The following is a 9,773-nucleotide window of genomic DNA, read 5'->3' as shown; positions in this document are numbered from 1 at the left end:
GGTATGAAGCACTAATTTCATCTCTATTTTTTTTTAATTTTTTTTATTTTTATTTATTTATGATAGTCACAGAGAGATAGAGAGAGAGGCAGAGACACAGGCAGAGGGAGAAGCAGGCTCCATGTACCGGGAGCCCGACGTGGGATTCGATCCCGGGTCTCCAGGATCGCGCCCTGGGCCAAAGGCAGGCGCCAAACCGCTGCGCCACCCAGGGATCCCTAATTTCATCTCTAAATTGTGTTCTGTGCTCAGTTATAAGGGTCTTCTAAGAATAGAGATGACAAGAGTTCTCAGGTTTATCTCCATGTGAAACTCCATCTTCTCAAGAGGAGGAGACCAAGGTAGGGTTTAAGCTCTGGTCATTAAGGCACCTGGAAGCTTTGTCTAGAGCTTCCTTACAATCAGAGTCAATTTTTGTTGGGGCTGATGGTCCCTAGAGAATTGTTAGACCAAATTGAGAGTTTATCAGTTGAAACAACCCTAAGACTTACAAGTTATGATCTTGCCTAAGACCATATAGGGACTCAGTGGTGGCCTGGGCTAGGGCAGCCTCCTAACTCTGAATGCAGCATTTATTGTATATCAGCATTCATTCATGTTTTATATATTTTATCTGTCTACCTGTCTGTCTCCTCTATTTGGACCTTATTCCCCTAGATTAAATGCCTTCCAGAGTTCCAGTTTATGAGGAGGGAAAGGGAGCTGTTCTAGCTGGGAGAGGCATGGCCTGGATCCTTGCACACTGTCCGTTTTTTTGCTTTATGCAGGGGCCCTTGAGACAGCCTACATTGCTATCTTATCAGTACCTATGCATCTTTTTCTTTGATATGGTATCAAATTCCATTTTTCTAACCAGTTTTTCTGGTATATGGAGTTTTTGAACATATTACAAGGGTGTTGTCAGCAAATGCTCTCTATATAATATGTTGTAAATGGAGAAGTTTTTGGATTGATCACCTTGAACTTTGGTCTTTGCAAGGAGCCTGGAAGCCAGCCTGACTCTGTGACATTGGCCAAGGTTCTGGAGGATGGGAAGGACCCTAAAACAAATAAGCCTACACCCCACTTTCATAAACCCAAATATGTCTGTCTTCAGCTTGCAGCACACCCAGAATCAAGTTCCAAAAATTCCATTTAATTTTCTTGGCTTCTATATTCACTCAGTTACAACTGGACCAGAAGGACTCTTGGCACTAAAAGCTTGCAAGGAAAAGGCTGTTTCTTTGAATGTTGTTGCCCAATTTTGCAGACATTTTAGGTTCAGATAAGGTTTTGGGTGGCCAGTTAATTCTTCCTACATGTTGTTCTGAAATGAACTCAAACTCTGCCACCTTCCGAGATTCTCTGGTCAAATTATAGGAATAATAAGCTGACATTCCTGACTCTAAAGCCAACTTTTCCTAAAGGTCATTTCTCCTCCTTCTCTGAGAAGTGCTCCTTCTCTGCCATGCCCCTCTCTTCACCCTCAGGTCAGGGGGAGGGTTGTCTGAGCCTCTTCCTCTGGCCCCATGAATGGCTGCTTAGAGGCATCTGTGTGCGTGCTGTTGTTGTTCCCTTGAGAAGATAAGAGGAAGATTTCTTGGAAGCATCACCCCTGCTTTCTCAGCTATTGCTTATTTTTAAACCACCATCTCTACCCTAGTCAATTGAGCTTTCCACTGTAAGAGTTATGACAGTTAAGTGTATGGTTTTGTTTTTTCTTTCTTTCTTTCTTTCTTTCTTTCTTTCTTTCTTTCTTTCTTTCTTTCTTTCATTTTTTCTTTTTTTTTAAAAAAGATTTTATTTATTTGAAAGAGAGAGAGAGAGAGAGAGAGTGAAAAGCGAGCATAAGTTGGGTGAGGGGCAGAGGGAGAGGGAGAAGCAGACTCCCCACTAAGCAGGAATTCTGATGGGGGCTGGATCCCAGGACTCCAGGATCATGATCTGAGCCAAAGGCAGACACTTAGCCGAATGAGACACCCAGGCACCCAAGTGTATAGTTTCTTTCCTATTCAGCTGTGTGTATGATGTGGAGTGTATGTGTGTGTGTAAAAATGAGAAGGGGCAGCATAAGGATCCCCATTATCTTCTAAGCTCCACCAGATCAGGGAACATACCTACCTTGGTTACTGCTGTATCTTCTTTCCCTGCCACATTCTAGTGGTACCTAGTAAACACTCAATAAATATTGCTGGAAGGAATAAATGAACATCTGCCTTCCGGTATTAGTAGACCTTTTTGGCCTCAGAGTTAAAAAGTACACCAACCTCTGAGATCCAGGATGTGGACTTCAGTGGATTGTCTGATTATACTGTGCAGATTGTGGTGACTTATGTTGTATGTTGAAGAGTGTTGGTACTTCCTAATGCCTACAATAATCTCATGTCTTAGGGTCTTAAATGCAATTCGTTCAGGATGTTATTTGTTATCTGTGAGAATGCAGATGTTCCTGGCAGGATAGCCTCTTTAGATTTGTTGGAAAGTTGTGGTGGGTAGAACATAGATTCTGGAGTCAGATGAGCCTGAGTTTTAACTTCAGGCTAACTTTTTAACTTTTTTTGCTATTTACCATCTGTGTGACTCAGATACATTATTTGACCTCTCTCAGTGGGTTTCCTTATCTATAAATTGAGGATAATAATATCTTCTTCTCAGAATTATCAGCTTTAAATGATATTGAGTATGAAAGATGACCAGTCATGTAGTGGCACGTGGGAGACATTCAAATACTAGGAAGTCTTTCTCTTGTTCTTCTCCTTCCCCAAAGCAAGGAAGAGGTGTTGGAGGGTGGGAGGTAGGAGAGGGTGGCAAGAATAGATCTTGTCACAGACTTAAAACTGTCTGGGAATAGTTCCATAGACTGATATTGCCTAATTGGCATGTAAAACTAGTAAACATGGAAATAGGAGACTTTTTCCAGTTATATAATTTTATTGGAGTAAACCTAATTGTGCCTATAGTGCCTCTGTGCAAATTAGAAAAATATCTCTATGGGGCTATTAGCCCTCTGGGCATATGTCACTTGGCAATCAGACTGTGCCTCTGGACACATTTGAAAGGGGGCCATTTCCTCTGGGCAGATGCAGCCCTGAGCTGGGGCCCACAGCTTGGTAGGAAAAGTTCAGGCTAAATACCAGTCCTCATCTGCCCCTTCAGCCATTGCCCCTATGCAGTGAACTACTGGCCCAACCATATGAGATGGGCTTACCAACCAGAGACAACAATTTGCAGTAAACTTGGACTGAATCATCAAATATAGTAGAAATTTGTGGAGGAAAACCTATTTGAGGCAGAAGACCTGGTTCAAATCACTTCCACTTCTAACTCTTTAACCCAGGGTGGGGTTATGAAGCAGGTAAATACTTCAAACCTCAATTTCTTCATCTATAAAACAGAGATAAAAATACTGTATTAGTTATCTATTCCTGCATAACAAATTATCCTAAAATTTTGTAGCTTACAAGCCAATAAGTATTTATTATCTTACATAGTTTCTGTTGCTCAGGAATTCAGGAGCAGATTAGTTGGTTGGTTTGTGCTCAGAATCTCTTGTGAGCTCAAAATGTTGGTAGGTCAATCAGTGTAATTAATGTAATACACCAGAATAAAAAGAAGCCACATGAGCATTTCTCTAGATTTAGAAGAAGCATTTGGCAAATCTAATTCCCTTTCATGATAAAACACTAACAAATTAGGAATATAAGGGAACTTCCTTAACTATATGAAGGGCATCTATGAAAAACTTACAGTTAACATCATACTTAATGTTGGAAGGCTAGGTAGGTACTTTCTCCTAAACATCAGCAAGAAGACATGGATGCTGCTATCACATTGTATTAGAGGATCTAGCAAGTGCAATTTGGCAACAAAAAGAAATAAAAAGTCATCCAGATTGGAAAGGAAGAAGTAAAAGTATTTTTAGATGACATGATCTTATATATAAATAATCCCTAAGGAATTCTCAAAATAACCCCTAAGGAATTCACAAAAATGATTATAACTAATAAATAAGTTCAGCTAGTTTGCAGAATATATGTGCAATGAACACTCTGAAAATGAAATCAATTCTATTTATAGTAGTATCAAAAAGAATGAAATACTTGGGAATAAATTCAACAAAAGAGGTGCAAAATTTATACTCTGAAAACTACAAAACATTGTTGAAATAAATAAGCTGTAAGTAAATAGAAGTCATTCCATGTTCATGGATCAAACAACTTTTTAAAAACAGATTTTATTTATTTGGTAGAGAGAGAGAGAGCGAGAGAAAGCACACGTGCATGGGGAGGGATAGAGGGAGAAGGATAAGCAGACTCCCCACTGGGCGGGAAGCCATTCAATGGGTTCAATCCCAGCACCCTGGGGATCATGACCTGAGCCAAAGGCAGACACGTAACCAACTGAGCCACTCAGGTTTCCTAAGGATCAGAAAACATAATATTGTTAAGATGGCAATATTCCCTAGATTTGTCTATAGATTCAATATAATTCCCATCAGAATTCCAGCTTGCTTCTTAGATAAGCTGATTCTAAATTCATACTCCCAGAATAAATAAACAGTCCTGAAAAAAAAAAGGAACAAAGTCAGAGGACTGATATTTCTTAAATTGAAAACTTATTATAAAGCAACAGTAATTAAGACAGTGTGGTACTGGCATAATGATAGACATGTAGATCAATGGGATAGAACTGAATGTCCAGAAATAAATCCACGTTAACTGATTTTTGACAAGGGTGCCAAGACCCTTCACTGGGGGAAAGAATCATCTTTATAACAAATGGTACTGAGACAACTGGATAACCACAGGCAAAAGAATGCAGTTGGACCCCTATCTCACACCATATACAAAAATTGACTCAAAATAGATCAAAGACTTAAGTGTAAGAGGTAAAACTATAAAACTCTTAGAAGAAAACATTGGAGTAAGTCTTCCTGATCTTGAATTTGGCAACAGAATCTTATTTATGACTCCAAAAGCACAAGCCACAAAAGAAGATATAGATAAGTGGGACTTCATCAAAATTAAAATGTTTTGTGCTTCAAAAAACAATATTAAAAAAGTGAAAAGACAACACACAGAATTGAAAAGAATTTGCGAATCCTGTATCTAGAGTCTAGATATCTAGATTGAGAGTATATAAAGGCCTCTTATCTATCTAGACCTATAATATCTAGAATATATAAAGACCTCTTACAACTCAGTATTGCAAAAACAAATAACCGAATTAAAAAATTGGCAGACTGCTTGAACAGACAATTCTCCAAAGAAAATGTACAAATGGCTATTAAACACATGAAAAGATGCTCAACATCATTAGTCATCAGGAAAATGCAAATCAAAACCACAGTGTGATGCTACTTCACACCCACCAGCATAGCTCAATTGTGCAGCCCTGCTTGTTAATTCAGCATTTGTCTCCTCATGGCTTTATTGTGTGGTTAAAAGATACAACAAAGTAAATTGCAAAATTAACGAAGAGAAGGAGAAAAGAAACCCAGGACTGGGACCCAAGAAGAAACAGGGTTTCTCTGAGAGGTTGTCTAAGAAAGGCGTTCTGCCCCCCAATTTATATGGAATCTGGTCCAGCTTCAGGCGGGCCCCAGGGGTGCGGTTTCAGACAGGATGGAGAAGAGGGTGTGGTAGGACTGTAGCCAGATGGCTGTAAGCGGCCAGCTCTGTCCCTCCCATGTTTACGGCTTCCGGAACACAACACTCCTTGTCTCTAAAACCCTTGATAGCAGTGGATTTCAGGCTGTCTTCCCGTGTCCTTCAGTTGTCCTTCTATCACAGGCAGCATGTAGGCTCAATAGGATTATAAAAATATGATCCCAAGTTCATAAGTTAAGAGCAGAATCTGATTATTTAGGTAGTTTCCATCACTGGCTTGGATGTATCCTTCCAACTTTCTGAGTGTCATCCTTTATCTCCAGAGACTTTCTTAGAGGTCTAGTCTCTCTGGTTTACTCCCCTAACTTGCTTAGAAATCTATACTCCCACCTTCCAGGTACCTCTCTCATAATTTTATAAATATCAATTAACATCTGTGTTAGATATTACCAGAATGTTTGGGTGTCTTATCTCACTTTAATCATCCATGTGACACTGTGACATAGGTAATGTTACCATTGTTTGAAAGGTGAAAAAATGAACACATGAAAAGTTGAGCAATTTGTTTAGTAGTGCACAGCTAGCAACTGGTACCTGTAGCCAGATTCTCTGGATTTTCTTCTGACCCTATGGCTCCTTTCTTCAGCCCCAGACAGTAGAGTTTCCCTTAACCGATAACTCCTCTGCTCTTTCTTGGGGAAGAGAGTGGCCTGATATAAGAAACTCACTGAGACAAAAATAATGCTTTATACATTCTCCCTAAACATCCAGTTCTGATTTGGATCATTCGCAGGAGTTCTTATCTAGCCCATTTAGAAATTAATGAGAAGACAGTGAGTTCTGGGAAGGACCAGGGAAGGACCAAGGACCTGGGAAGGACCAAGGACCTGGGAAGGACCAAGGACCTGGGAAGGACTCATTAATGAGCTTACAATAACTCAAGATTAAGGTCAGCCTTGAAAGGCTGATAAATTCTAGATAAATTCTAGAATCCTTCTTACCTTTAGAGGTTCCTCCAGATTGGCCTCTGAAAGGGCCTGGCACTGGGCTCCATTCTGGTGTGGATTCCCGCTTTGTGTTGAGGTAAGAACTGGACCATCTTCTGCGGGCATGTGGTGATGAGAGGGAGGACATATATGTCTTATGAAGAGATCTAATGACCCCACTCATCTTGGGATACTTCTTAGCACTGAGCAAATACTCAATAGATGTCTTTTAATTTAATCACATGGTAACCAATATTTGGGTTTGTCTTTTTCCCCCTCCAGGAAACCTATTCTACAAATGAAATGCACTTAACTGCAATTCCTCCCTCTATCCCTCCTTTTCGTTCCCTCCACCTCTTTCTTTTTTGTTTTCTTACCTCCTCCCATGCATTCACCTATATGGAATGTTAATGTTTTCAGACTGTCTTCTAGTCTCTTCAAGGCCTATACAGAAGAGGGCAGAATATAAACAGATCATGAGCCTCCCCAAATAACCTCATTCCATTTGTACATTTCACCACTTTTATTCACAATGCATCTCACATATAAATGATCATTAATTCATCCCACCCCATTTTGTTCCATTTTATTTTTCGACTTCCTGTCCTAAGAAGTTATTATCCACAATCCATCACTCCCACCTTTGGAGGGAGAAAAAAAAATCCTCGTTTTCTGTGGGTGGCCTGTGAGGGTTTCTGAGCAGATGTTCAGGGAGTTGGATTTCAGCATCTGTGAATTTGACTGGATCACTTTGGTAAACTGTTAGTTATTCTATAAGCTACCACCTGGGTACACTCCCTCTCCCCCCAACTATTACTGTTTTTTTTTTCCTTCAGTTCAATGCTATTGTTTAAACAAACTCTTCTAGTTCCTGAGCATGTATTTTCTTACAGTAATGAGTGCCAGCTGCCTGATATCCAGGGAAGATTTCAAAATTATTTAGAACATACATAAATTGATAATTCTTTTCTCAGTTCTTTTCTTTCTTAAAACTCCAGTTCAAGGATTTGAAGGACACCAAAAAAGTGAGATTTAGCAATTAGCCCCTAAGAAAATGATACATAATCTCTTGAGCAAGCTCCACAGTTTTTTTTGAACAACCTACCCAAAGTTTGCAATGCAGAATGCAATAGTATTGGAACAATTTCTGCATATATCTTCTTTGAAAGGAGACAGCATGAAAATGGCATAAAGTGAATGAATTCTCAGGCTTATGTAGGACAAATAGCCCCTTATGGCAAGTGTTAGAGAAATCAAATCAATGGATTGAAAACACAATTCTTGATATGATACTTATGTTCAGGGAATAACTGTTTGAAAATTTAAATTTATCAACCTGGTTGAAAGTGACTGTACATTTATATATTATAAATGTATGATTCTGAAGGACAGAAGGAAGGAAACCAGTAGGAGAAAAAAGAATGATAATCAATGAACTGGTTTCCACTAGCTTAAAGGGTCCCCTGGGCAGGGTTTTTTTTTTTTTTTTTAAAAGACAAAGAGGTCTAAGAGAACTGCTTGTTTCATAATAAAACAATATGGCTTTAATAACATAAGAAAAAAGATTTTGATCCATGAGAAAGCAGGGAAGGGGAGAAAGAAATTAACTTGGCAGGGTCAAGGGTTGCTTTAAAATGATCTCAGAAGTGGAAGTTCACCAGGCAACCAGTGAAAAGAATGGTCAAAAATTGAAATAATTTGCTGAGAAAACCAGAAGAGCTAAAGCAGGAAATGAAATGTAACTAGCAAAAGATATAAAGAGAAACAGGAAAAAAATTATTTAAGTATTTAAGCCATGAATGACAGATATAGAAAAATATTACCCTTCATAAACTAAAACGGTTAAAATATGGGATACTTAAATGCCAAAGCTTTAAAAGTTTTAAATTATGAAAATTAAAATTAAATTAAATTTAATCCCTCCATTCATGCGAGACCATTTTATAAACATTTTTGAAAGCCTTTTTGGTACATTTTCTTCTAGACCTGAGTTATATAATACTTGAAATATGGCTAGTTCAAATCGCGATGTGCTGTGTCAAATACACTGGATTTTGAAGATTTAGTAAAAAAAAAAATCCCATTAATTTTTATATTGATTACATGTTGAAATTGTTATATTTTGGATAATTGTAAGTACAGTATGCCATTAGAATTACTTTCACATAATTATACAAATGGGTGACATTATATTTCTATTGGACAGTGCTGTTCTATTCTTTATTTTCTATATACAGCAATTAGGAAGTCTTTGTTAACCTAGAATCAACTGGTTAATCAATTGAAATGAGAATCAAATTTCATAAGTAGATTGTGATTTTTATCTTGAGGATACAATAAAAATTGTACAAATAATGTTATTATAAACCTTTAAAATAAAGTTTAGTTTCAAAACATCTGGGTGGCTCAGTGGTTGTGTCTGGCCTTGGCTCAGGATATGATCCTGGGGTCCCGGATGGAGTCCCACATTGGGCTCCTTGTGGGGAGCCTGTTTCTCTCTCTTTTTGTCTCTCATGAATAAATAAAATCTTAAAAAAAATTAGGTTCTACTTGCAACTATATACTAAATCTTAGAAAAAAATGTCAATAAATAAAATGATGGGGGAAGAGTATGGGATGATTTTTCTAAAGAAAATGAAAGATAGCTTAATACTACATCTTTCACTCTACATTTGATTATTTCATAGCACAATTATAAAGAGGACCAACTGTGCAAAGATGTTTGAAGAGCTGGTCAGTGTCCTGAATGGCCTCTCATAATACTTTAATAGATTATTTTCTTTTGCTTGGTCCATCTTGTCATCATTCTTGCTAATTTTCTCTTTGATTTTTTTTTTTATTGATTGAACTTTCAAGATTTTTATTTGCTAGTGATTTGTGCAGCTCTCCAGGTGCCCTCTCCTTATTTCATTAAATCTTTCAACTACAGAGACTTAGATAATGAATATATAGATAATGAGGACCCCTGTGTATATTCACGTTGTGGGGGCAGCACTGTAACACAGGTCTATGCCCTACATATCACTTAATATTGCATCACAGTCATTCCTCAGTATTTTTGAGAATGATTGATTAGTGTCATCAGAGGTGAAAGACTACATAATAGTCTATGTTATAAGTAAACCATAATTTATAAGTTATTGAAGCATTCCCTTATTTTGGATATTTATGTTGTGTTTTTTTTTCTTCCTTTTTTGGC

General features: G+C 38.0%; 1 long non-coding RNA gene across 2 annotated transcripts in view; it reads right to left on the bottom strand.

Moving 5' to 3' along the window:
• Positions 1-4,195: 4,195 nt before the first annotated feature.
• Positions 4,196-9,773, bottom strand: part of LOC112917266 (uncharacterized) — a 45,570-nt gene continuing 39,992 nt past the window's right edge. For both annotated transcript variants that reach the window (XR_003234448.2, XR_003234447.2), the window contains exons 4-5: positions 6,952-7,018; positions 4,196-6,690 (exon numbers count right to left, since the gene is read on the bottom strand). This is a non-coding gene — a long non-coding RNA (uncharacterized lncRNA). The remainder of the gene's footprint in view (positions 6,691-6,951; positions 7,019-9,773) is intronic.

The sequence above is a fragment of the Vulpes vulpes genome, chromosome 8, assembly GCF_048418805.1.
Source record: "Vulpes vulpes isolate BD-2025 chromosome 8, VulVul3, whole genome shotgun sequence".
Taxonomy (NCBI): Eukaryota; Metazoa; Chordata; class Mammalia; order Carnivora; family Canidae; genus Vulpes; species Vulpes vulpes.
The sequence above is the reverse complement of the archived record's forward strand: the minus strand, read 5'-3'. Positions and strand labels throughout refer to the sequence as shown.